Source organism: Myotis nattereri (genome assembly GCF_964212035.1).
Source record: "Myotis nattereri genome assembly, chromosome: 5".
NCBI classification, from domain to species: Eukaryota; Metazoa; Chordata; class Mammalia; order Chiroptera; family Vespertilionidae; genus Myotis; species Myotis nattereri.
In genome coordinates this window covers 56,434,800-56,462,520 of record NC_138080.1, presented here as the reverse complement: position 1 = coordinate 56,462,520, position 27,721 = coordinate 56,434,800, and the positions used below count along the sequence as shown (strand labels likewise).

Below are 27,721 nucleotides of genomic sequence, written 5' to 3'. Positions count from 1 at the left end.
GGGTGGCAGGCATTCGGCAAGGCCGGACCCACCCTCAGGTGGGCCCGGCCTTGCCACATGGCTGCCTCTGGAGTCTCCCAGTCCCCTCAGCACCCTGGCCACCCAGGGCCAGCCCAAGGTTCAGGCAAGCCTCGGCTGACAGCTGCCCAGCCACCCAGGGCTGGCCTGAGGCACAGGTAACCAGGGCTGGCTAAGGCTTGCACTGCCAGTAGTGGCAGCAGCAGAGGTGTGATGGGGGCATTGCCTTCCCCTGATTGCTGGGTCACCTCTTGCCCCTAAGGGCTCCTGGACTATGAGAGGGGGCAGGCTGGGCTGAGGGACCCCACCTACAGTGCATGAATTTTCATGCACTGGGTCTCTAATATAAAATAAGAGTGAAGAATTAAAGAATTCACTTTAATAGGAGTGAAGAATTTACTTAGTCCAGATCACCTAGTTAATTGGGTAATCCTAGGGTAGTAGGGTCATTTACATTTATTGAATGAACTAGAGACCTGGTGCAGAAAATTCATGCACTAGAGAAGGGTGTCCCTCAGCCCAGTCTGCACCCTCCAATCTGGGACCCCTCCGGGGATTGCTGACAGTCGGACATCCCTCTCACAATCTGGGGCTGCTGGCTCCTAATCACTCGCCTGCCTGCCTGCCTGATTGCCCCTAACCACTTCTGCCTGCCAGTTTGATCACCTCCTAACCGCTCCCCTGCTGGCCTGATTGACACCTAACTGCTCCCCTGCAGGCCTGGTCCCCTCCACCAGCCCTACCCTGCTGGCCATCTTGTGACAACGTGGGGGTAGCCATCTTGTGATGACGTGGGGGCGGCCATCTTGTGGTGCGAGGGCATGAGGGTCATTTTGCATATCACCTCTTTATTATATAGGATTAGCTAGTCAAACACCTTTTCACTACAGCCAAGCACTACACTGAGCCTGATTGTATCCTTGTCATTCTCCCCTGTACCCTTCCTCTTAGCAATGTGATCTTGGAGATCTGTTCATCAAGAGGTAGAGTCCATATCCCTCCCCCTTTGATTAGCACTCACCTTGTCACCTGACCAGTGTAATGGGGCAAAAATGATTACTAGGCAGTGCTGAGCCTAGGCCTTAAGAAGCTTTGCAGGCTTTTCTTTCTTGGGACCCTTTCCTCTATCAGGTAAACAAGGGTTGAAAGACCAGAAGCATAGAACTAAGTTGGCCCATTTACCCCACTAGTGATCCCCAGATGTGAGAGAGCCCTGCCAAGGTCAAGATCTTCCCTGAAGCTTCAGATATGACCTGAAGCTGATCTAGAGCTGACCACAGACTCATGATGGACCTCAACTGAGATCAGAACAATTGCCCAGCTGAACTCAGACCAAATTACAATGAGCTAAATAAGTAGCTGGTGGATTCAACTAAACTGTCATTTGATAATACCCCATTGTTCTCAATTAGCAGAATAGCAACTGAGAATTGAGCCAATAAATTCAGGACCTAAAGACAAACACATTAAGCCACATCTCTATATGAATTATCATCTTTAAGCTGTTGACATATTGCATTTGCAAAGCTGTACAAATCAGGTAGTCACTGCCTTTCAGCAACTTTTAAAAATGTATTTACCATAAAAACACATTTACATTTCTTACATTGTGTGGAACTATATAAAAGGTGTGTTTGTGTTTAATTAATTTTAACTTTAAGTTTAAAAACCCAAAAGAGATAAACCTAACAAGACCCACATACCTACCAAAAAAAGCAAACAATAAAGCTGCTTTGTGTATAATTAGATACCTTTATGTACATGATATGAGGCAGGGTCATTAGTTCTTCTTTGTATCTGGGCATTTTACATCAGTCAAGAACCATTCTATCAAAGTAAAGACATGAAGTGCCCCTTTCCCATCCCAAACCCTTCACATTATTATAATTTTATTTATGCCATTATATAGCATTACCCAAATTCATCGTGAGCCACAGAAAAGGCAAATGATAAAATTTTAAAGTTAAAAGAAACGTTAGAAGTTCCTGAGTGGGGTGGTGAACAAAGCTATAGCATATGAAGAACCCTAGTCTATTCCTAACTGTGCTACCTTCTTTAGTCAATAGTCTTTAGTAGTAAAATGATGGTTTGGGAATATATAATTTCTTTGTGTGAGAGGGCAATTAAAAATGTATTCCTCTCTGCATTTGAAAGGGTGGTTAAGAAGAACTGAATTGCTAAGGACAACAGAGAAGGTCTTTGAGAGGCCACTTAAGGAAAGAGAGAGGGGCGATGTCACTGGACGAAGTCTACTGGAAGAATTTGGGTAAGTTTCTTTGGAATGGCATGTGAGTTTCTCCATAAACCTTGGCAATACTTTTGGACTTATTGGGGAGGGGAAGAAGGAGGGGGCAGATTGAGGACAACACCTAAATGCACCTAGGGGCTCTGACATGGGCTAGAAGTGAGAAAAGAAGCCCCCCACAAGCCAAGTCATACTGGGTTACATAAGATTCTTTGCAGGTCTAAAAATCTCTGGCTGTGAAAGTTGCTGCTGCTTCACAGCGTTTATACTAAATAACACTTCTCTTTATTCCAAATTCTCTAATTCAGAATTTTTGATGAGCCATTTGAGACCTGGCTAATGTATATCTCTGTGCTATATATAAAGAAAGGATTTGTCAAGGAAATAGATGGCATTAACCAGGTTGTTAAAATAACACTCCAAATGCTTGAAAGAGCTGTTTTCAAACACCTTAAATACTTTAGGAACATGATTTAATAGTTGTCCCCCATAAAATATGTTAAAATTATGACTGATGCTCTAAAAGAATGTTTTTATCTCTAATTCGGCAGAAAGAAAATGGGAAGACATTGCCTTTTTAATGTGTATATTATAACAAGATTTTGGGAAATTCGCTAATAATATGGCAGGCTGATGAGATGAATTAGTAAATTAACCCAAGCTGCTAAATGTACATGTATAAGTTCTCTGAGATGGTAGTTTTAATTGCTTCCTCAAGGGTGCTGGTTAAAGTGACAAGATGACTGCTTGACTGTTCATGTAAATTAAAAAAACAACAACAGTTAGTTAATTTCCATGGTGGGAAAGAATGTTATACAGACCCCACAACCACTGAACATCAATGTCTCAGTTGAAACATAAGGCTAGTTAGTTTCATTACCTCTCCTCCTGCCCACCTCCTAACTTCCTATATCCCCAATGTCATCAATCAGTAATTGCAGCTCCCTTGTTAGCTACCTTGGTCCAACTCATTTTTCCTCATCTATGATCTCTCTCCTCTGCTAGGTCTTTATCATTCTAACTAGAGGCCTGGTGCACAAAAATTTGTGCACTTGGGAGTGTCCCTCAGCCCGGCCTGTGCCCTCTTGCAGTCTGGGACCCCTCGGGGGATGACCACCTGCTGGCTTAGACCCGCTCCCTGGGGGGATTGGGCCTAAGCTGGCAGTCAGACATCCCTCTGGGGGGTGTCCACTTGCCAGTGGTGAGCAGGCTTAAGCTGCAGTCAGATATCCTTAGTGCTGCCGAGGAGGTGGGAGAGGCTCCCACCACAACCGCTGTACTGGCAGCCATCAGCCTGGCTTGTGGCTGAGCAGAGCTCCCTCTGTGGGAGCGCAGTGACCACCAGGGGGCAGCTCCTGCATTGAGCTGGTGGTCAGTGTGTGTCATAGTGACCAGTCATTCCCAGTTGTTCTGCTGTTAGGGTCCATTTGCATATTACCCTTTTATTATATAGGAGTGCCTGGCCAGCCTGGGTGAGTGGCTGATGGCTGTTTGCAGGCTGGCCAAGCCCCCCAGCGGGGAACCTCACTCCATGAGGGTGTGGTCATCCTGGTTGAGGGGCTGATGGCTGTTTGCAGGCTGGCCACGACCCCCGGCCACCCAAGTTCCTAGTAGAGGCTGGCTGGAAGCAGGTATCTGCGGTTTATTTATCTTCTATAATTGAACCTTTGTTGCCATGAGCAGAGGCCACAGTGGCTCAGAGCAGGTGGGAAGCTTGGCTTTCTCCATTGCCCAGCAACCAAGCCTTCTGCTTGCTCCAGCTCCATGGCTTCCAGCCACCATCTTGATTGGGTTAATGTGCATATAGTCACTCTGATTGGCTGGTGGGCATGGCTTGGGGCGTAGAAAAGGTATGGTCAATTAGCATCTTTGTCTTTTATTAGTGTAGATGCTCTATATTCTCATTTCCCCTAGAAAGCACTGGATGCATCAATGTTTGTTGTAATGCAGTTGATTGGGAAAAGAATGAGATTTGATTTGTCTGAGCTGGGTTCAAATCCTGATCACTCTGTTTACCAACTATGCAGCCTGGAGAAAGTTACTTAACCATAGTTCCTGGATCCTCATTTGTCATCAGAAGGTAATAATATCTACCTTGCATGGCTGTTGTGAGGAGCTCAAGATGATATAGTTCAAGCTCCCAGACATAGCACAAAATTAGCATCTAAACTCATTATCTCTGCCTGTTTCCTTTTACCAAATCCCAGATTTACTTCTAGTGACACTGCTTCTTCAACAACACTCTAGGTCAGTGGTTGGCAAACTGCAGCTGGCAAGCCACATGTGGCTCTTTGACCCCTTGAGTGTGGCTCTTCCACAGAATACCACGTGCGGGCGCGCACGTACAGTGCGATTGAAACTTCGTGGCCCATGCACAGAAGTTGGTATTTTGTGGAAGAGCCACACTCAAGGAGCCAAAGAGCCACATGTGGCTCGCGAGCTGCAGTTTGCTGACCACTGCTCTAGATGCTTCTGTATTTTGGCTTCTTGAAGAGGACTCAGGATTATTTTGGCTCCTGCAACTTCTCCCTGACAATTTTATATCGTTTTCATTTAGCCTCTCCTCTTTTGAGGGACATACTTGTATATCTTCCTTCCGAACAAGAACATTTAAACAAATATTCTTTTTTTCACAATACTTTTGGGTGGTTGGGAGCGCCAATATCATCTCGATGATAGGGGTTCATGTTACTGTTCCCTCCAGGTCATTTTTTTATTAATCTGCAAGGACTTCGGAACCTGCCTCAGTCTCTCTTTACTCCAGCATTGGCTGTCATCTTAAGTGACTTTCTGATACAGTGAACAGTAATAATGAGCCCTCTAACAGCCTGCCCTAAACTGAAATTTACCTCCATTCCACTTTACCAATCCCATTTACAGAAGCACATTGGGGACTTTTGAATCACTTGAAACTGCTCCTCCAAGAATCTGAGTTTTGAACTGACTTTCTCTGACCACAACCTTGGATTCTTTTTCTTAATCTCTTCCCTTGCCACAAAACCTGTTCTGCTGCCTCATCACACACTCTTGGTTTTCAAATCCTTCCTACTCTTTTAGTATATTAATGTTCTCCCACTTCATTTCCCTCATAACCAGCCTGAATTTCAAGTATGTGCTCACTCATTCATTCATTCCACATTTATTGAATGCTCTTTATATGTCAGGCACTGGGGTAAAAATTGTGATAGGCCATTACCTTAGCCCTGAAGCAGTGCAGGGTAGACTGCTCAGTCCTGTTCATTACATACTCATTAACACCTTTGGAATGCTCATCTCATTTTCTTTTCTTTGTTTCCACCAGGAAAAATATCTGTTTTATTGATTGTTTCTCCCTGGTTTTAGATCTCTGGTTCTAATCACTGCTAGACAATGTCCTATCTCCTTATGACTCCCCACCTGAGCTGGGTCTTCAGTGCAATTCTAATTTCTCACACTCCCCGACAGCCCTCCATCTCTGCAGTCACCATTGCAAAACTCTACTCTTTCCCCAGGTTTTTCCCTGCTCCCTCACTGGATGACCCAGCCTTGCTTCACTAAGAAAATAGAGGCTACCAGTTATAAACTAACTCAATATTCCTCACCATTCATCTGTACTTTATTCATATTTTTCTACTAGAGGCCCAGTGCACAAAAATTTGTGCACTCAGGAGGGTTCCTCAGCCTGGCCTGTGCCCTCTCGCAGTCTGGGACCCCTCGGGGGATGACCACCTGCTGGCTTAGGCCCGCTCACCAGGGGATTGTGCCTAAGCTGGCTGTCAGACATCCCTCTGGCAGCCCGGGAGCCCTTGGGGATGCCCACTTGCCAGCGGGGAGCAGGCCTAGCTGCAGTCGGACATCCTCAGCTCTGCTGAGGAGGAGGGAGAGGCTCCCACCACCACCACTGTACTGGCAGCCGTCAGCCTGGCTTGTGGCTGAGCAGAGCTCCCCCTGTGGGAGCACAGTGACCACCAGGGGACAGCTCCTGCATTGAGCATCTTCCCCCTGGTGGTCAGTGTGTGTCATAGTGACCAGTCATTCCCAGTTGCTCTGCTGTTAGGGTCCATTTGCATATTACCCTTTTATTATATAGGATAGAGGCCTGGTGTATGGGTGGGGGCTGGCTGCTTTGCCCTGAAGGGTGTCCCAGATCAGGGTGGGGGTCCCTGCTGGGGTGCCTTGCCAGCCTGGGTGAGTGGCTGATGGCTGTTTGCAGGCTGGTCACAGCCCCTTCAGGGTGGGGGTCCCCACTGGGGTGCCTGGCCATCCTGGGTGAGGGACTGATAGCTGTTTGCAGGTTGGCCACAGCCTGTTCAGGGTGGGGGTCCCCCCTGGGGTGCCTGGCCAGCTTGGGTGAGGGACTGATGGCTGTTTGCAGGCTGGCCACAGGCCCCAGCCACCCAAGCTCCCAGTGGAGGCTGGCTGGAAGCAGGTATCTGGGATTTCTTTAGCTTCTATAATTGAAAAACTTTGTTGCCTTTTGTGGAGGCCACAGCTGGCCAGGGCAGGTGGGAAGCTTGGCTTCCTTCATCGCCGGGGCAAGCAAGCCTCCTGCTTGCTCCAGCTCCGTGGCTGCCAGCCACCATCTTGGTTGGGTTAATTTGCATATAGTCGCTCTGATTGGCTGGTGGGCATGGCTTGGGCATAGCAAAGGTATGGTCAGTTAGCATCTTTGTCTTTTATTAGTGTAGATTTTTTTTAAAAAGTATGATAAAGCAAGATAAGACATAATTTGTGTAGCTACTTTCTCCATAGATACTTTGGTCTCATCTCCTGTGACTTCCACTCTGAATTTTTAAATTTTACTCTTTTGCCCAGCTGGAATGGCTCAGTGGTTGAGCAAAGACCTATAAACCAGGAGGTCACAGTTCAGTTCCCAATCAGGGCACATCTCCAGTAGGGGGCTTGCAGGAGGCAGCCGGATCAATGATTCTCTCTAATCATTGATGTTTCTTTTTTTAAAAAAAACAATATATTTTTTTTATTGATTTCAGAGAGAGGAAGGGAAAGGGAGAGAGATAGAAACATCAGTGTTGAGAGAGAATCATTGATTGGCTGCCTTCTGCATGCCCCACACTGGGGATTGAATCCACAACCCAGGCATGTGCCCTGAATGGGAATCGAACCGGTGACCACCTGGTTCATAGGTCAACACTCAACCATTGAGCCACGCCGGCTGGGCTGATCATTGATGCTTCTTTCTTTCTCTCCCTCTCCTTTCCTCTCTGAAATCAATTTAAAAAATATATTTAGACAAAATAATTACACTGTCTTTTAGTCTTTCATTTCTCCTTCCCCAATAGACTCTTGCCTTCAGTCTACCGATATCCTATATAGGCTTTCTGTTAATTCTGTGTACTCTTTAAGCTTCCAACACAGAATTCCATTAACGTTCAGCAATTCTGAGACAACATCTTCACACAGTAACCTCGCCTTCACTCCACTGCAATGTGGCATCCGCCTCCAAAACCAACAAAATTGTTTGAACAGCTAACTGCCAGCCCTCCCTGGCCCTTCAGGCCTGTTGTTACTGAAAACGACCAACCACCACTTGTGTTTATTCTGACCCAGACTACCATCTCGCCAGAACTTGATAAGAAGTAGCTCTAGCAAAAATCCTGGACCTTTTTTGCCTTTTTCCAGTTTTGATTCTCCACCTCCCTACTTCTGCATTTACTTGATATTTGACCTTTTGCTGAATCTCTGATTTCCAGCCAGAACTTTTCACTTGAATCTGATGACAGATTTGCATTCTCTGGCAAATCTTCGGAACATGCCCACGGTATCTGACATAGTTCCAGGCTCTATAATCCTACTGTATGGCTGGTTAGCATATCTTGTTTCCCTGCTGGTCTGGTCTAAACTCCTCTGCGTGGGTGGGAGTCTCCTCCCTGATTTTCATGATATTCTCCTCTCTGGATGCTTTTTATACTTCTCTCACTGCTCTTTCATGTCTCCAGTGTTATTCTCTCCCTTCTCTCTATACACTTGGCAGATTTCATCCACTCCAATGGCTTAGCCATTATCTCTATGTTGCCAACTCCCAAATTTATAATTCCAATTTTGGATTTTTTTCTGAGTTCTATATATGTAAACGCAGACTGCACACTAGATGGCTTCTTTAATTTGGATTTTGAATTCAGCATGTTTAAAAGCAAATTTATCATCTTTTTTTTTTCTAGCCTGCATCTTCTCTTGTGTTCCCTACTTTGGTTAATGTTACTTTAATTTCTGACATCTAACATCTAACAGGTACTTGAACTCTATGCCTCTGAAATGCCTTCTTGTGAAATGCCTCCTCTAAATAGTCTCGTCCTGTTTTTGTATAAATTTCTTCCAATGTAGCCTAGATCAGCCCTTGCGTTGTTTCTTGCCTAGACTTCTCCAATAGTCTGGCAACTGGTCTCCCTTTCATGTTTGCTTCCCCTTCCTAGTCATTTTCCACCTTCATCAATTTGTCTTCTAACGGAGAGTTCTGTTTATGGCACAAGGCAACTTTAAAATCTTTTCTGGATTCTATGGCCTATATGGTAAAGTCTACAGCCTAGCTTGGCACACAAACCTCTTCATAATCTGACACCACTTCCATTTTTGTCTTGACGTTTAAAGGCTTGCCTATGTTCTGCTATGTGCTCTAGCTGCACTGGACAACTTGCTGTTTCTGCAACTTAACCCAATGTTTTCACATCTGACTTTGCTTTATTTTCACAGGGAGACTTTCTTTTATTTTCTTCCAGTTTAAACCTTAAATCAATGTCCATCTCTGATACAACTACATCTCTGATACAAGCCTTTCCTAAGACTTTCTGCTGTGTTCCCACAGCACTTATTTCTCTCCTCCAAATGGTGATTCAGAGATCCAGCCTCCTTCTATTTTGTGGCTCTTCTATCTTCTGGAGCTCTGAATGTTCCATTAGATCCTCTGCATCTGGTTGGAAGATGATGCAAGTAAATGGAGGATCACCTGTGGGAGGGTTTTAGGGCATACATCTCTGCCAGAACTCAGTCACATGGCTGTAGCTAACTGCAATGGAGGCTGAGAACAGTAGTCTTGCTGTGCCCAGGAGGAACTGAGAAATGGTTTCGTGAACAGCAAGTGCATGGGAGACGATTAGTATATATTTTAAATTAAATTAATGAATTATTATAAAATGGACATTAGCTGAGGCAATTCTTTATCAATGTACATCCCTTTCAGATTTGTTATTGTAATTCCCCCCAAATAAACATTATACTATACAGTCATATCAAAAGACCCAATATACTATTGGTTAGGAAATTGATTTTATTGTTTAATCAAATATTTGCAATATAATTGCAAAATGTAGGGTATCCCCCCAAAATGTATACATACTTAACAACTGATAGGTCAATTGATTTTTCTTTCTTTTCAGATTTGACCCATTGGAATGAATAATTATTCAAAGTATGTATACATTTTTGGGAAGCCCTGCATTTATAATATATAACCCTTATTGACATTACAATTTTCAGAGATAGACCACTATCCAAAGAACATGAAAAGTGTAATGAAATAATTTCATCTATATTTCCCACAATGATTTATAAATCATTCAGTTACTTTACAATGTTGCCATGCTTCAAGGCCATTCATTTCAGAATCCTTTAACAGATTGTTTGGGAATGGCAGACCTTGTACAAAATGTGATCCAATTGTGTGTTATAGAGAGAACATTAGGGATTCAAGTTCTGTAGGTATCACTTCCTGGCTGGGTATGACTGATAAGACAATTTAGCCTACATTTCTTCACTTTCAAAATAATGGGTTTTTAATGGTTGATACTTCAGGCCACTTGCAAGTGTAACATTCACTTTTAGGATCTGTTAGAAAGTGCTAGTTCATAGGGGACAGGGTGGTTAATAGACCAATAGAATGGCAGTCAATGAAGAGTTTACTATTTCTTAGTTAAGTTAAACAAAATTGTGTTTAGTATTAAAAGTGTATCAATCATCCTGAAAAGCCATGGGAAGGTACTATCTAAAATTACGTAAACTCTTCTTCATTGCTATGTTATAATCAGACTGAAACACTGCAATTAATGGGCCCATTTGCAAAGGCTGTTCCCCTTTCCAGTGCTCATGTGATGTCACCTACCCAACATACTGCTAAATGGTCTGCCATTGAGTAGCCAATGGCTTATTGCTATCTTTATGACATCACCTCTCAAGGTGCTGTTACTGTAGCTGAAATAACGGTTTGCTTATTGACAAAGAGCAGTCCGGAAGGATTTCCAGTGCTCTTGTTCCAGGCCCAGGCAAGTCAGATGAGCACCCAATAAATGTGCAACAGTTTTCAGGGTGTCAGAGACTGCTCTACCTATACCATAGCTTAGATGTTTTCCTACCATCCTGTGCAGAAACAGCAAATGTGACCCACTTTAATTTTGTTTGTTGCTTCAGATACACTCATAAAATGGTCAAAGAAGGTTCCAGATCTCACATTCTTCCAGAACTTATGCTTTGAAGTCAATTGTGTAGGTCAAGTTAGCACAATATCTGGGTAACGGTCCTGAGAATACAGAGTGACTTGTTAGCACCTGCCATTCAGAACTTCACCTGCCACTCCTTAGATGTGCTGTGTTGGTGACATCTCTTAAGCCTCCTGTTCTTTGTTTATGAAATGTGCATAATGCACTCAGTTGTTTATTTATTGAGCATCTACTATGTGCTAGGTCAGCGGTTCTCAACCTGTGGGTCTCGACCCCTTTGGGGGGGTCTAATGACCCTTTCACAGGGGTCCCTTAAGACCATCGGAAAACACATATATAATTACATATTGTTTTGTGATTAATCACTATGCTTTAATTATGTTCAATTTGTAACAATGAAAATACATCCTGCATATCAGATATTTACATTACGATTCATAACAGTAGCAAAATTACAGTTATGAAGTAGCAACAAAGATAATTTTATGGTTGGGGGTCACCAGAACATGAGGAACTGTATTAAAGGGTTGTGGCATTAGGAAGGTTGAGAACCACTGTGCTAGGTACTTTCTTGGGACTTGGGAAATACAGCAAACAAAATAAATTCCCACCTGCAAGGAGTTTATATCCAAATGCAGAAAAACAATAAAAAGTCACATTTTGTCAAATGGCGAAAGTGCTATTGGGGATCAAGACACTATTTTATTTGGGTATTCAAGGAAGGGACCTGAGAAGATGAGGGTGAAACTTGAAAGAAATGGAGGAAAAAGCCATGTGTGTATCAGAGCAAAGTGTGTTTCATGAAGAAAGGAGGGCACATGTAAAAAGCCTGAGAATAATAATTTTTTTTTTCATGTTCATTATAGGGTTACAATGAGACTCAAATAAAATAGTATACGTTATCTGCATATTGTTCAGTGTTATATTCATTTTCACTGCTGTGGTAGTTAGTATTTCTATAGGTTATTATTGCAAAATGAGCTATTTTATGTTTAATTCAAAAAGAGAAATTCTTACAAAAATATACAGCACATGAAGCAACTGCCATAATCTTGACCTCCACTAGTAAAAATATATGTTACCTCTACCTTCAAAGCATTTATAAATGACCAGAAGAAGTCTTTGGGGGGAAGCAGCATATAAAAGAAAATAATGCAAGGCAGGTGTCAGGCTGATGCTGCAGTCCAGTGGATCATCTCTGAATTGCCAATCAAGAATCCAATCACTCTTACAACATTGGAGAGACAGTTCTCTCACTAGGAACCCTTTCCTCTACTCCAGGTTTCCCCTTCCCTCGCCCTTTCTTTTTCCTTTATTTCTTGTTTTTCCTGCCTCCTACATATAGATTTTGAGGTGGCTTATGTGAAGAATACAAATTAACAACAGTGGTTAAGAAAGAGGAACTTGTAATATTCACATGACTATAGCTAAGAACATACTTCTTAATGTTAAATTCAAACACTATTAGATATTTCCATGACATGTTAAGCATTAGGCAAATTTTTATAATTATCTCAGGTAAACAGGACTGGAAAGAAGATGGCTCCTTGCTCCTCTTCCAAATATTGGCTTGAGAATGGGAACACTCTTGACAGCTGTTTGTATTTGTTTCAATACATACATAGAATAAATTTTCAAAATCCTTTGTGAAGTGAGGCAGGATATATACAAACACATAAACAACTAACTTTGGAAACAGAGAGATAGAATTGAAAGAATATTTATAAGGGTACACAACGAGAGAGAAATTCCACAGGGGGACTATTTCACATTAATTGAAATACTATTCCTAGGGTAAGTCATGTGATAATTAGTCATATAGCTTATAGTGTAACTATTATGTATTTTAACTATCATTGGATATTGCAAGCATATTCCCCAGTCTTAACACTAACCCCTACCATGATCTGAAAATCAGAATCATTTTTACAATGACTTATAGACAATAAATTCTATGCCCTCTCATTTATTCTTTGATTTAGTCATCGTAAGTTCAAGATTTACTGTGCTTTCTGAGCATCTACTGTATAACTTGAGGTCATAGTTTTACAGTGCCTGGGAAAGAGAAGCAGGTTTTAGAGGTATAGAACACTGGGGTTTAATTGCTTTAGTTGGCAAAGAGAAAAGGATTTCTCTTTTCTCAAGTTTGCACCAAGTGCTACCCCCAACCCTAACTGGTCCCAGAAGACTCATGATTGTTAAACTTGAATGTGCTTAAGGCACACCTGGTGTGCTTGCTACAAATATACAGATCCTGGTTCAGTGTGTCTGGGGTGCTGCCCAAAATTTGTATTTTCAATAAAGACCCAGGTGCTTCTGGTGCAGATGGTCTGTGGACCACACTGTGAGGAACACTGTTTAGACAAATTTACTCAAAGGTAAAGAGGTCTTTCAAGAAGTTGACTGTTGTAGTAAGAGGCAAATTGTTGACAGGTGGTTCTGCTTGAGTAGGAGCCTGGGAGTCTTATGAAATTGGTGGGGGGGACAGAGAATCTTAACAGATACTTTTTATAATATTTTGATATATAATTATGAATTGATCTGGTTAGAAGAAGCTATGGTGGGTATTAAAGAAAAAAAAAAGGAGATTGGTTGATCTGAGTTAGAAGAGCCTTCAAGACAAGGAAAGGATTTTTTTTCCCAGGCAAATATGGGGCCCAGAGGAGAGGCAATTACTAAAGAGCTTGTCCAGGTTACTATAGCTATACAGCAACCTATCCCACAACTTAGCTCAAAACAACATCCACCTTATTGTGTTCATGGATTAAGAACTTGGATAGGGCACATGGGGACTAGCTAGTCTCTGCTCCAGAATGAGGTCTGGGTCACCTGGCAAGACTCAAAGGCTAGAGGTAACTCAATAGATGGACCAGCACCATCAGCAGGCTCCTTCACTTATGTATCTGGACTGTGCTGATCTAAGATGCAGAACTGCCAGCTCTAGTTCCTACAAGTGGATTTCTTGTGTAACTTGGGTTCCTCACCATATGGCGACTTCAGGGCATTTGGACTTGTTACAGGGTGGCCCCGAGCTCTGAGCATGAGTGTTCTCATAAATGAGGTAGCTGCATCTTCATGAGAATATGGCCCAGCCTCAGAAGTCACAGAGTCAACCCTGTGGTACTCTATTGGTTGAAGCAGTCACAAGCCCAACCAGAGTCAAGGAGAGGAGAATTAAACCTGACTTCCTCATGAGGTAGTGGCAAAGTCATAAACTAAAAGAGCACATGGTATGAAAAATATTGATGTACCATCTTTGGAAAATAAAAACTGCCAGAATCTAGGAAGTTGAGTGGCTGGATGGATGTGAACAAAATGAATAAATCAATAGTAGTAACTTAGCCAATGCAATATTATATTGTAGTGAAAACTAGTTAACTACAGCTGTATACATTCACAAGGAGGAAGCTTAGCAATACCAGGTTGGTGTTGTGAAAAGTACAAATTGAAGATTATATTTTTTATTTTTATAAACTATGCTACTATTTTTATAAAGTTCAAAATACTTAAAAATAAGCACACATTTTTATGGTTCAGGCTTACCTACATATTTGGTATGACTGTAAAGAAAGAGCTAGCCAATGAGAGAAAGGAAAACAAGCTTTGAGGTAGTGGTGCTTTACTTCTAAGATAGGGGATGGATTCATGGGTGTTATCTCATCTGCTATTCATTTTCTGCTATTTTGTTCATGCTGAATGAGTGGTTAATTGACTTATTCATTTAGCAGAGTGCCCAACATGTATTAGGCAGTGAGAATAGAATGATGAATTAGATAGTTATGGTTCCCCCTTTTCAAAAGGGTTTGTGATGAAGAGATACACAGTAGAGGAAACTAAACAGGGAATGACACATCTGATCACTGATAGAAATTTCTCATAGGCTTGCTTTTGGGTCCACACACTTTAAAACATATTTCTTCTCTACCACCCACACCTTTGGGGCCTAAGAGATGCAGGGTATCCTATGTTGCGATACAACTTGTGGCCCTGTACCTTCATGTCTAGGCTCCAGGTAAAGTTGCATTGGGGCATAGGAGTATTTCTGAAACCATTCCCTCTAGTCCGTTCCCCAAAATGCCCATAGCCTCTTCAGAACACAAGGGAATTATGGTCCTTTCTGAGGCCTTGGATGAGGCCAATGCAAATAAGGGACCTAAAATTAAGTTTCATTAGCTTTATGGTAAATTCATCTTTGGCCACGACCCTAATTCTTGTATTTATTACCTTGTGTTGAGATCATTGTATTGACCTCCTAATGAAGTTCTCTGGATCAAGTCTCCCAGGTTACATAGGAGCTGCAATAAATTATCCACAAATACTGCTTTCACCATGACCTTGTTTGTTTAAAGCCACTGAACACCTATAGATAAACACTCAATTCCTTAGTTTGATACTCAAGGTCTCTACAAAAATTACTATATAATTTTTGTTTATACATTTGTATTCTGTGGCTTCCTCCCCAAAGAATAAAAAGCAATTATGTGGGTCCCTAATTACTTACAGGTTTATTTCCAAATGTCAATATTTTAAACTCTATAACAAGCTGCCACAAGTTACAAATGAGAGAACAGAGTTCAGAGATAACAGCTGGAATTGGAGGTAAATCTGTCTGGCTCCAACTCTTGGCTCTTTCTACCTATAGATGTGCCTCTAGCTCAGTCCTTGATTCTCTGTGTGAATTTGGATATGCTTAAAGCCACTGTTAAAATCCTATTCTTTCAATAAGCTTCCCCCCCTCAACTGTGGGCCTTTCTATATTCTGAACTGCTACAATATTGGTACCTGTACTATTTAGTGGGAATATATCCTACACTGCCTTGCATTTATTTTTATTATTTAAAGTATTACAAATAGTAATACATATGTCTCCTTTTTTTCCCCATTTGAACCTTCCCCCAGCCTTGCCTACCCCCGGCATATGCCCTCACCCCCCGCTCCCAGAGTCTTGTGTCCATTGGTTATGCTTATATGCATGCATACAAGTTCTTCAGTTGATCTCTTACCTCCCCTCCCTGCCCCCAACCCTCCTGAGCCTTCCTGCTGTAGTTTGACAGTCTGTTCGATGCTTCTCTGCCTCTGTATCTGTTTTTGTTCATCAGTTTATAATGTTTTTTATTATCCATAAATGAGTGAGACCATGTGGTATTTTTCTTTCACTGACTGGTTTATTTCACCTAGCATAATGCTCTCCAGTTCCATCCATGGTGTTGCAAATGGTAAGAATTCCTTCTTCTTATAGCAGCGTAATATTCCATTGTGTAGATGTACCCAATTTTCTAATCCATTCATCTGCTGAAGGGCATTTAGGCTGTTTCCAAATCTTAGCTATTGTAAATTGTGCTGCTATGAACCTAGGGGTGCATATATCCTTTTTGAATGGTTTTTCTGTTTTCTTGGGATATATTCCTAGAAGTGGTATTACTGGGTCAAATGGCAGTTCCATTTTTAATTTTTTGAGGAAACGCCATAGTGTTTTCCACAGTGGCTGCACCAGTCTGCATTCCCTCCAGCAGTGAAGGAGAGTTCCGTTTTCTCCACATCCTCTCCAGCACTTGTTTGTTGATTTGTTAATGATAGCCATTCTGACAGGTGTGAGGTGGTACCTCATTGTTGTTTTGATTTGCATCTCTCGGATGATTAGTGACTTTGAGCATGTTTTCATATGTCTCTTGGCTTTCTGAATGTCCTCTTTTGAAAAGTGTCTATTTAGGTCATTTGCCCATTTTTTGATTGGGTTGTTTATCTTCCTTTTGTTAAGTTGTATGAGTTCCCTGTAAATGTTGGAGATTAAACCCTTATTGGAGATAATATTGGCAAATATGTTCTCCCATGCAGTGTGCTTTCTTGCTTTGTTGATGGTTTCTTTTGCTGTGCGGAAGCTTTTTATTTTGATGTAGTCCCATCTGTTTATTTTCTCCTTAGTTTCCATTGCCCTGGGAGCTGTATTGTTAAATATATTGCTATGACAAATGTCTGCTATTTTGCTGCCTATAGCTTCTTCTAAGATTTTTATGGTTTCCCGACTTATGTTTAAGTCCTTTATCCATTTTGAGTTTATTTTTGTGTATGGTGTAAGTTGGTGGTCTAGTTTCATTTTTTTTTTTGCTAGTATCTGTCCAATTTTCCCAACACCATTTATTGAAGAGACTGTCTTGACTCCATTGTATGGTCTTGCCTCCTTTGTCAAATATTAATTGAGCATAGTGGCTTGTGTCAATTTCTGGGTTCTCTGTTCTGTTCCACTGGTCTATATGTCTGTTCTTGTGCCAGTACCAGGCAGTTTTGAGAACAATGGCTTTGTAGTATAGCTTGATATCTGCTATTGTGATCCCTCCAACATTGTTCTTCTTTCTCAAGATTGCTGCAGCTATTTGGGGTCTTTTTTTATTCCAGATGAATTTTTGGAGAATTTGTTCTAGGTCTTTGAAGTATGCCATTGGTATTTTAATGGGGATTGCATTGAATTTATAGATTGCTTTGGGTAGTATGGATATTTTAATAATGTTGATTCTACCAATCCATGAACATGGTATATTTTTCCATTTGTTCATGTCTTCCTCTATCTCTTTTTTCAGCATTCTGAAATTTTCTGAGTACATGTCCTTTATCTCCTTGGTTAAGTTTATTCCTAGGTATCTTAATTGTTTTGTTGCAATGGTAAATGGGATTTCTTTTTAAATATCTCTTCCTGTGAGTTCATTATTGGTGTATAGAAAAGCCATAGACTTCTGGGTATTAATTTTGTATCCAGCTACATTGCCGAATTCATTTATTAAGTCTAGTAGTTTTTTGATGGAGTCTTTGGGGTTTTCTATGTACAATATCATGTCATCTGTGAATAAGGACAGTTTTACTTCTTCTTTTCCAATTTGGATGCCTTTTATTTCTTCTTCTTGTCTGATTGCAATGGCTAGTACTTCCAGTACTATGTTGAACAGGAGTGGTGAGAGTGGGAACCCCTGTCTTGTTCTTGTTCTTAGCGGAAATGGTTTTCTGCCTTGCATTTTTAACTTATTTCACCCTTATTTGTTTAAACTCTAACTCAGTTGTAAGCACTCTAAAGAAAAAGAATGATCGATGCTTTGTGTATGCCTTGTGACACTTAAACCATTTACTAGATAATTCTACAATCAGTACATATGTTCATCAGTGGAGCTCATAAGATTAATAGGTCAAAAGATGGGAATAGCCAGCTATGCTTCCTTTCCTTATTTCTCTACCCCACCATTAGATTATTAGGGCAAGAAGAGCTGCCACTAGGGCTTGGCTTTAAATTCTTCTCAAAAGGACAGCTGTTGATGGACAAGACCTCAGAGAATATTAAAACAGTATGAGTACCAGTTGGCACTAGGTGACACACGATGCTTTCCCTAAAGCACCACTCTCAGGGGTGACTGACACACCCATCTGCTTTCACAGTAATGACAGAAGACAAAAGATTTTGGTTCCCTGGAAATTATTAACACTTTAACTGGAAAAGAAGCTCAAGTTTTCTGAATCACCCTGACACATGTCCAGTGTTCTCCACTAAAGCTATGTTTATCTTTCTATCATATTTATTGTTGGCCTTTATCTTTCATAAGAAGTATTAAATGCTGTTTTGAGGTTTTACTTCCTATTTTCAACTCTTTATCCCAGAATATTTTAAATACATGTAAAAGTAGAGAGAAGCTTCTAAGTTAACATCCCAGCCTAGCCAGTGTGGCTCAGTGGTAGAGCATCAACCTATGAACCTATGAATCAAGGATATGGCTTGATTCCCCATCAGGGCACATGCTTAGGTTGTGGGCTCAGTCCTCAGTGTGGGGTGTGCAGGAGACAGCTGATCGATGATTCTCTCTCATCATTGGTGTTTCTATCTCTCTCTTCCCCTCTCTTCCTCTCAGAAAATAAATTAAAAAATATATTTAAAGTTAACGTCCCATGGTCAATCTTGTTTCATTGCTCCTCCAGCTCTGGATTATTTTGAGACAAACCTCAGAACTCTTTACTTCTTTCTAAAATATTACAAAGTAAATTTTTGACAAAAGAGAATTAATAAGGGAACATTTAGTAATAACATTTTTTACATGACAATTTTTAAAAAAATTATGACATTTGGTTTATATTGATCTCTTTATTAAAAAATTCTGAATATAGAAATCCTGAGTGATATCAAAGAAGACAACATTTAATTGTATTCAACCTATTCAAATATTGGAGGCTAGCTAGCAGAAATAAGTAAAATATCCGACTAGTACAAATGTTCATCTGGTGTCTTAGCTGGAACACATTTCCAAATTTGTTTACATAACTCTTGTATTTATATTCTGCCAACATAAGTCCTGAGCAATACATCTGCAGAATTTATCTGACTCCAGAATGGTTACTGGGTTATTGTGTTTTCCCCAAGTAAGTAGTGTTTCAGATCTTTGGATCTAATGAGAACAACAGGGTCATATGTAATGAGGAAGAATATGTTGGTGGCTAGAGTCACAGCTCTTCCCCCATCAACTCGTCCTCCATGTCAGGTTTCCTCCTGTCACAAGAGAACAGAGGCTCATTTGACACTCCTAAGGAACTTAGAATGCAGGGCAGGTGAAGAAAGTAAAACATAGGCAATTTAAAGACATTTCAAGAGCTTGTAATGAAACACATTCAATTTCTTTATCTTTTCCATCTATGACATCTCTCATTGTCTCTTAGAAAGGATTCATGCTCTCCTCCCGGTTGCTATGATGAGACAAATGTGGAACTTTTATTTTCCTGGATTGTGTAGACTTCAGCTGTCATCTCTGCTAAATAAGTCAGCCCGCAAGACAGCTTAGTTCAGGCCTTTTGCTATTTTTATTTCTGTAATAGTAAGAAAAAAAAAGGGACTGATATAAAGAGAGGGCTGCATTCCTAAACCCCACTGAAGGGAGATTCTCCCAGACAGGTAAATGAGGAGGAAAATAGAAGTGCTAGGTGTGAGAAGAAGGGGAAAGCAGATGTTTTGGGGTTGAAGAGTAGTCTTACTCTCTGCACTCTTTCCTCCATCATTGACCTTAGGGAGGTAGGACCTTGGTGATAGGTTTCCGTCTCAGCAAAACCCCACCGCACATCTGGGGCCACCATGTGGTTTGGACAATGAGCAGTCTACTAATGACAACGACCAGTGTGGGCTGAAAAACACTGGGTTTCTCCAAATGTTCGCAGCCAACTAAAACTTTCAGGATCTACACTGGATCTAGATGCAGGAGAGCCCCCCAAAATAACACATACGCAGCATGGTGCATGACACATAATTAATTGATGATTTGCTAAGTGACTTTCCCAGTTTATAGAGCAAGGTATAAAGCCTGAATTGAAATTCTATACCTAAATTCCCGTCTCAGATATTTCAGAATATTTTGACCCGCGATGTTAAGGACTGGTTGGATATTTGTGTTCCCCTCAAAAGTTATAAGTTAAAAGCCTAATCCCCAATATAATAGTGTTAAGAGGTGGAGGCCCCCATGATGGGATTAGTGCCCTTATAAGAAGAGTCCAAAGCTCTTTCTCTTCACCATGTGAGGATACAGCAAGAAGGTGGCCATCTGCAAACCAGGAAGAGGCTCTCACCAGATACCAAATCTGCTGACACCTTGATCTTAGACTTTCCAGTCCCCAGAACTGTGACTAATGTTTGTTTGATTAAGCTACTCAATCTATGGTATTTTGTATAGCATTTTAAGCTGACTAGGCCACATTACTTCGATGTACTTGAGCTCACTAATGTTGTAGCTCACCTCTTTAGAGGCCAGCAACTCCTACTTTATCACAGAAAGTAAGCCGGGGGAAAGGAGGTCCTTTTGCAATAATCCTGAAGGCAACCAATATTTGAGAGCACATATACTTTTCAGAGTGCTCTCACAGACTTGGAATAACCTTGAGGAATTGGAATGGTCAATGCTTTCACCTCCCACAGCATACAAATGAGGTAGCCACAGTCAAAGGAGTTAAGATAGCCAAGGCCTATTGCCTTTGCATGACAGGACTTAGAGTCTGTCCCTAATTATTGCGTTTCATTGCTCTGAGTGTTTCACTGCTGGAGTATGCAGTTGACTATAGATGAATATGCTGATGGCTCAATCCCTAACTACACACAATGGGTCAGGAGGCCAGTAATTAGAGAAACAAGACATGCAGTGAAGATGGAGGAGGCTGGTGTGATGGAGGCATGGTGGAAGCAGACACAGGAGGAAACTGCAGTGCTGGGAGCTAAGAGGTGGATGAGCCGAAGGCTTCTCCGGATGTTCACAAGCCATTCAGAATAATTTTAATCTGCTAAAAAGAATAACATGATTTGAGGCCTCAGTAAAGTGGCAGGATGCTATCTAACAGTATCACATCTTCCCTCAGGCACAAAGTTTTTCTTGTGCTTTGGTAAGATGAGGGAGTATTTCACCAAATATACTTAGCTCTTAATTAAACTCTAAAAAGTTAAAGTGATACATTAAAAAAAAAAAAGGTTGAAATGATCCAGTTCAACCAATGTTTGTGACTGTCTAAATAGATATATGCTACACTCATTTGGAGAACTGATTCATCATGAAGGCTTTCTAAGTTTACCTTGTTACAAACAAAGAGGAGATATAAAAAATATAAGGGCTAAAATTAGTGTTAAGAGATATTACAGTAACTAATCCACATCGATTTAGCTTTGTAGAGCCTAAGAAAGCATATGCTGAATTGTACCAAAAATAGAGGTGCAATTAAAAATAGAAGACTGATCCAGTGAAATCTGTCCTTAAATCCTCCAGCAAGAATTGGTACAGACCCCCACCACCCTGGAGAGCACTAATACTGGACTCTTCAGCAAATCACTTGTTCTTAGACTAATTTGCCTTATTTATGAGAGGTGGCACTACACTTTAGCTTAGCATTTTATTTAAAAATTGCTTTAACAGAGCAATCTAGGTACTAAATGGTAAAAATAACTTCAGTTTATTAGATATGTAACATATCTGATAATATATATGTATGTATTAGTGGACATATATATCAGATATCAGACATAAAATATGTATATAATATATTGGACTGTGTATGTATGCACATGTGTATTACTGTAATCTACACTACAGGCAGGCAGAGTATTGTGAGGCTCAGTTCATTTGGTGATTGGCCTGGATTAGAATCCAGTCTTGTCTACCAGGAAAGTCTGTGCTCCTTCTTCACCATACACATAGTAAAGGTGTGTAGAGATGTTTCATATTGAAGAAGACAGTTTAAATATATAGTATGTTTCACTCATTTATTCTACAAATACTTACTGAATTTTGATTATATTCTAAGTGCTGTAATAATAGCTCAGTCTACACGAATGAACACAACCAAGGGGCCCCTATCCACATGGAGTTTTACTATGTTGTGGAAGAGTTTGTTAGTAACTGTTCTAGTAAGGAGGAGAACATAAACAGTTGGTATTAATAAGTTCTGTTTCAAGTCCCCAAATGCTTACTGTAAGAACAGAAAAAGTAAAAATTATGAAAAATAAGAATATAATGCAGCCATTTTTATTCTTGCATTTTGTCTCTAAAGGTTGCAAAGATATTTCTTATGGAGATATTCTTTTTACCCTTTTTCAGATAAAGTCATTCTTCCCCACATATACACTGAGGACTCCTTCTGAGAACTCACCATAGGTAGTCTCCCTAACCCCTCTCCCTGAGAGTTAGAGTCTCTGACTACATCTATAACTTAAAGTAATTAAGAATATTTCTGTTTTTGCAAGGAAGCCCTTAAAAAATACTGCTACCATGAGAGTGACAGAGATACTATTTTCAGGAATTGACTTTTTTTCTTTTTGGTAACATTTCCTGCATTGTTATTAGTTGGTAAAGAATTAAACATCACCTCTGAGTGTTTATTTACTTTGGGGAATATGAAATAAATGAAGCATAGCATTTATATATCTAACTAATAATTAAAATTTATAGTCCTTCCCCAATATGTTTTCTTTCATTTCAAAATACAGTGTAACAGACTCTACTATTCATTGTCCTAGGTATCAACTAATGAGATTTAATCTATTCTTGATCTCATCTCTTTATCAACCTCTCTGCCTTACTCATGCTAAACTTGGTCGCATCTTAAATCCAACAGTCCTGTAGTTTCATGCATTACTAACCCCAACCAGGCTTTGATGCACCTGTTCCAATTACAAGTGAATCTCAAAGTGAAAGATAATCATAGTCAATTTTCATTCTTTCTGAGAATGAATTTTTTTTTGGTCAAGTGGAGAACTTAACTGTAAAATTTTCAGCTTCCATTAAATGGGGCTCAGTGTAACTAGAGTTGCCCAGGTGTGCCTGACAAAGAGTGTCAAAAGGAGAAGATCAAAATAAAGGTACTAATGAAGCCAAGAATAGTTGCCTAATGTTCTTAACTCTAGATCCATTTTAAAAAACTAAAATGCTTGACTGAGAAGGATTCAAGGATTTCTTAACAAGGGCTAACTCAATGTGTGGACATAATTGTACAAAAGTGTCTTACTGAAGTGCCAAATAAAACAACCAGATATAAGCTCCAATGAATGTTGCACAAATACAATTCTGTATTTCTTTTAAAAATTTATAAAATATATTTTTATTGATTTAAGAGAAGAAGGGAGGGGTAGAAACATCAATGATGAGAGAGAATCATTGATCAGCTACCTCCTGTACACTCCCCACTGGGGATTGAACCCACAACTGGGCATATCCCTTGGCCCTGACCAGAGTGAAACTGTGACCTCCCAGTTCATAGGTCGATGCTCAGCCACTGAGCCACGCCAGCCAGGCTCCATATTTCTTAAGATTTTGCAGCTAATAAAAAAATCATTCCTAAGACATTTAGAAATTCAAATTACTGGAGATAAATCTTGGCTTCACTTCTCTTGACCTGTTCGTGCTTGAACTTCCTTTTCCTGTCATCTGTTGTGGTATGATCACCAACATTTCCATTATTTACCAATTCTTATTGACATTTTTATTTCTCTATTTACTCTGTTTTTCATTATTGCCTGAGGTCTGTAGGAGTGGAAGGCCCTATATTCAGACTTTGCTAACGAGAAAGTTCATTTAAGTAAAACTTTTAATAGCCCAAGTTCCGGAATTTTAGGTTGGAGTTTATCCCACCAACTTTCTCCAAGTGTAAGAAATGACTTCAGTGTGTAGAGACCTTTGTCATAACATTAAAATGATGAGTCATTCTGTGTGGATTTCCAGGATGGAAAGCTAGTTCCTCCTGCATTACTCCCCTTATGGGCAGAACAGAGGGTTCTCCTCTCACTCCTTCCAGACTTTAAAGAAATGGCTATCTTCCTGTTTTTTCCTACTATCAGGATGGGGTAAAATTAGGGAATTTAGACAAACAATGTCTCTTTCTAGAACCTTACCTAAATTTCTATATATAGTTTGCTATATAAATCTTATTTATGTGTCTCTATAGAAATATATAAGAAACTTATCTAAAATCTATGTAATTTTTTGAAACTTTGAAAAAATATGACAGCAATCCAATCTACATTGTAGAGGAAAGAACACTGAAATCTGAGTTAGAAAACCTGGATACTCAATAGTCATGGGACTGTAAGCAATGTATGAAATATCTCTAAGACCAGATTAGTTGACTCATCGGTATATTAATGACAATAACTTCTGTCCAAATTGCTAGGTTATTATTATGAGCATGAAATAAAGCAACATATGCAAAAGTGACTTAAAACCTGTGATGCCCTATACAACAGCAAAGTATTATTATTATTAGGTATAACACCTTCTTTCACTTGCCTGCAGTAGTCACCTGCTTAGCCTGTGTGCTTTGAGGACTTCATCTACGAAATTTATATTGGGAGCCAAAGGAAAGTGTGATTTGATCTAAAAAAATATTTGTCTTGTCTATATAACAGTTATAGCTCAAGGAGCAAACAAATGCATGTGTGTAAATAATAATGCATAGAAGACTATTTATAAATGAAGTAGTAAAATAAGATTAGCATTATGCCCCAGTAAAGGGAATAATTACACATTTAAGGGTGAAAAATGCAAGTCTCGAGAGATGCCTGTTCATTGGGGCTAAGACAGGTGTGTGTTTAGTCTTTCTAGCCCAGCCAAGTGGTATTGGCTCTGCTCTTTATTAATCATAGCCAGCTCCTCCCTCTGCTGTCTTTGAATGTCATTGAGAGGCTCTACCTACAATGAACTGTATTTTGGATCTTATCCTAATGAGACAGGCTAGTAACCAGGACAAGTGGAATAGGAAAACTGAGACAGAGAGTTAAACAGCTAAGCAGTTTACAGCCATTTAGTAAATTGCAAATCCTGTTTTCCCTAAGCAAGGTCACTTAGGAGTAAATAGTTTACATTTCTCCCCAACCAGAGGGTAAATAGCTTAAATCACCCTACTCAGGGAGACAGATAACAGAAATCTAATTAGTGCCCTTTACCAACCACACCCAAGGACAGATGAAGTTAAGGGAATAAATCTTATTTTGGCGCATGAATATTCTATTGAGATCCTCCCCTACCAAATGCCCCATCTTTAAAAAGGGGGGCAAACAGAAGGACACAGTACACACCCTCCTGGGAGCACACCCAACCCTTTCCATTTTCCCTCTTCTTCCCTCTCAGGCGTGCATCTCCCAAACTCTAAGGGACTCCATGAGACTTGCAACAGGCACAAGACTTGCAACCAGGGGAGCAATGGGCAGTGGCAGCTCATCCCCAGCTAACCCCCTGAACCTGTCTCCAAGGTCCCATTTTCTCTGACTTCCCAGTGAGCTAAAGTAGCCCTGCCTAGGCTCACTTCTTTCCGATAACGTTTCTAAAAAGCCAAAGCAGTGCTGCCTAGGCTCTCTCTCCTGTTGCTTCTTCTATCCTAAGCCATTCCTTGTTTCAGTGTCCCCAGCTTTAATAAACATGCTCTCAAAATCACCTGCACTCGTCTTGTAAAATCTTTCCTGCATGAAGTTGAGAACCCACACACTACCAGTGGCCCAACGCAGACCTGCTCTGGGCCTGGCCCTGTCTGGTAACACTATCAATATATTGGCAATCTGAAATGACATCAATTCAATTGAACACTCAGGCAGAGTAATTTATTTGCACTGGTTTGGACTCACCACTAGACATCAGAATTAGCACCTTTTCCCATGCCACACTTGATTCACTATTAAATATACAAAGGCTACATCCCCTGAAATAATCAGCAGATTGCAGTGCCTTCAGCTTTGCTCTGGGCCACTCACCTTAGCTTGCTTGCTTTCCTTCTTTGACCAAAGACTCCCACGTGTGTTTGTGGGCACTTTTATATTGCTGTAATCAGCCTGTACAAGTGTGCGCATCCTGTAGGCTATACTCTCCCTCCTGATGTTTTCCAGATACACCCATTCACCATCCACAAAGGTAAGTGACAGACTGCTCAAAGCCCAGTTCAGAATGGGCAAGGGTCACTGTACCTCTTATGCCTCCTGTGCAAACATGGCTGCTGCCTCCCGATGTTTATATGCTGGTGTGAGTTTGCTAACATTCTGCTCAATCTCTGGAGGTTGTGTTTATTCAACCATGACTTGTGGGTCTTATACTATGTGTATGTTTAGGGCTTAGAGTAGAGAATAATTACTGGTATTTCTTTAGTTCTGAACTACTTCTTCCAAAATCCAATTGCATATTAGTATTAGTCACTATGTATTCTTGCCTGTGGCATGCTGTTTAAACATTTTGATATCTTTGTTTTTGAAAGAATGTATTTAAAATAACCTTTGCAATGGTAAGTGTGCAGAGCCCACCAGAGTAAATCTGTGACAGTTTCCTGCCAAATGAGTACCACAATATAGCATATTAAAAATTTAATTGAGATTGAATGAAGTCATTTTAAAATTAGCAGAACAGCAACAAGTAATAAAATTGTGGTAGTGTTTGGCACATGTTCACATAGTCACAAATCTAACTTTCACTTGCTGAAATGGCAAATGTGATGTATCTGTGATCTATTGATCATATTTATGTTTCCTAGAACTAAAAGTTCGGGTCTAATTATGCTTGGTTAAGTTTTAAATTTTGGGGAGGAAATATTTATATTTTCAAAAATTCCCAGGTCAGAAATTTTACATAACACTTAAAAAATAAATCTCTATTTCATCTGTCATTAAAATGCAGTGGAAATTTTCAGAAGGTTACATTCTATCTTACTGTTCATGGGTAGCATTTCTGGAATGCTGCTACACACCTTACAAAGTACTTCTTACAAACATGTTTAACATGTATGTGTTTAGAAGAACATAGGCTAGTGGCAGTAATAGATATGAAGAGGAAAATATCCATAGCTGTGAAGAAAAATCTACCTTTTTACAATATTTGCATTCTTGACATTTTCAGTGTCCGTAGTTCTAGAAATGCAATGCTTTTTCATTGAGTTAATAGCAATTTCAGGAATATGTCTCATACAGGCTTACATTTCAAACATTATATGAGTCACTTTCTAGAATGTGATATATGTTTCTTTTTTTCTTTGTGTATTTTCCTTCAAGAAGTGTATGGTTAATATGAATTGCTTTTTTTAATGAGAAAATGTATTTAATTATCTTATCAATTTTATAAATACCAAGCAATATCCAACACAACATTAGCTAAAAACTATTACATCTTCATACAATGAAAAAATATTCAGTTATTAAAACTCTTGTTATAAAGAATATTAGTGACATGAGAAAAAACAAATAATATATTACATGATAAAAGCTGGCTGCAAAATAGTAAAAATTAAATTTTGGAAAGGAAATTATATGTGTATACACAGATAGATAAAAATACACAATGAAATATTAACTGTAATTGGCTCTGACTGGTAGGAATGTGAATGCTTTTGCTTTTTTTTAAACTCTTTTACATTTCCTAAATTTCTTTGAGAATTATATATTATTTCAAAAGCAGGAAATACATATACTGTAACATAATAGAGTATATAGTGCTTATATATGATATTTAAAATTTTACATTACAGGCATGACCGAGTACTGGAAATGTAGGCATAGGGATCAGAACAAGTA

The 27,721-nt window shown here is 40.0% G+C and overlaps 1 long non-coding RNA gene across 1 annotated transcript in view; it reads left to right on the top strand.

The window, feature by feature from the left end:
* Window positions 1-27,721, top strand: part of LOC308519038 — a 180,364-nt gene that overhangs the window by 22,171 nt on the left and 130,472 nt on the right. The window contains exon 2 of the long non-coding RNA XR_013995977.1: window positions 2,173-2,284. This is a non-coding gene — a long non-coding RNA (uncharacterized lncRNA). The remainder of the gene's footprint in view (window positions 1-2,172; window positions 2,285-27,721) is intronic.